The sequence below is a fragment of the Coenobita brevimanus genome, chromosome 116 (genome assembly GCF_032717465.1).
Source record: "Coenobita brevimanus isolate Jiangsu-jjx chromosome 116, ASM3271746v2, whole genome shotgun sequence".
NCBI lineage: Eukaryota > Metazoa > Arthropoda > Malacostraca > Decapoda > Coenobitidae > Coenobita > Coenobita brevimanus.
In genome coordinates, this window is record NC_137069.1 from 26,197,712 (window position 1) to 26,199,352 (window position 1,641).

Sequence of the window (1,641 nt, forward strand, 5' to 3'; positions counted from 1 at the left end):
CCCTCCCACCTCTCCCTGAACACTCCCCACCCACCTCACCCTGCCCATCCACCCATCCTGTCCACCCACTCCTCCCACCGACCCACCCGCCCATCCACCCTTCTTACCCAACCTCATTCACTCCGCTACCCCATTCGCCCATTTGAACCCGACTTATCCATCAAACTCATCTTATCCAAACCTAACTTACTGACCCCTCCCCGAGCACCCACATACCCAGCCACGTACCCACCCAGCCCACCAAACGTATCCGCTCACTAACCCAATTACCCCTACAACCCACCCAAAACCACTCCACACACCACACCCAACAACTGCTCCCCCCCTTCCATCATTATCACTGTCCACCCACCCTGGCGATGACCGAACTACCACACCCACCAACTCGACCTCATCAACTCCACCCACGCAACCAACTGACTCATTCACACACACACACACACACACACACACACACACACACACACACACACACACACACTGACACAGTAAGGGCGCGCCCACACGTGTGTTCCAGCAAGTGCTGACAACACGTAAGCAACACAGTAACGATCACACTGCAGACATCTTGGGAGCAGCGGCGTCCAGATCATGTTGGCAACATCATGATGAAGTCTCAACTGCCTGGTATGGATACACTTATCCCATCGCCTCTCCTGCAAGTGCTTGAAGCTGCACTGAAACATGTTTGCATACATCTGTCCAAATACTGCTGCAAAAATGTTTCCGAACATGTTGCCTGCCGTGTTGCCAATATATGTTTGAGAGCACGTGTGGACTCGCCCTAAGACAAACAAAACACACACACACACACACACACACACACACACACACACACACACACACACACAGGGAGAGAGTAGTTCACAAAACTTCACTCACTAATCATCCTCAGTGGTTGTTTATCCCCGAGGAAGATTGGCCCCACGTCTTACGAATTACTGTTTGATGACTGACTGTATAATCATTAAACAGTATGAACAGCATGTAGTATTGAAACTAGCTTAGTTATGATATTTAATATTTTACCAAAGTATTCGCTCATATAAAACTATTGCCAATTGGATGGCATATCACGGAGTCCTGATGGAAATACATCCATTATATTGCTGAATTAAAGGGTATATGTCGGAGATACGAGTCAATGTACTGTGCAAGCTGCTGTTAGAACTGTACTAGACATATCCACATCTCATCCGTCCCCCTCACCGTCCCCAAATCCTCCCTCCCTCCTTTCCCACTCTTCCGTATGTGTGTGTGTGTGTGTGTGTGTGTGTGTGTGTGTGTGTGTGTGTGTGTGTGTGTGTGTGTGTGTGTGCATGCGTTTATCTGTTATCTAATTGTTCTTACCTATTTGTATCTTTACAGGAATGAGTCAAGCTCGTACTGTCCTGTGTATCAAACCATTTTAATCATACATATGCTTAAATTTATGAATAGTTTTGGCACGCATTATTTCTTTCGGTACCGCATTCCACTGATCAATTGCCCTATTTGGGAAACTGAATTTCCTTACGTCTTTCTCACCTCTCTTTTTATGCAGTTTTTATTTTTTTCAGTGTCCACTTGCTGATGCTGCCCTAAAGGTTATATACTCATGATGTCTATTCTTTCATTCCCTGAGATGTATTTATATAGCGT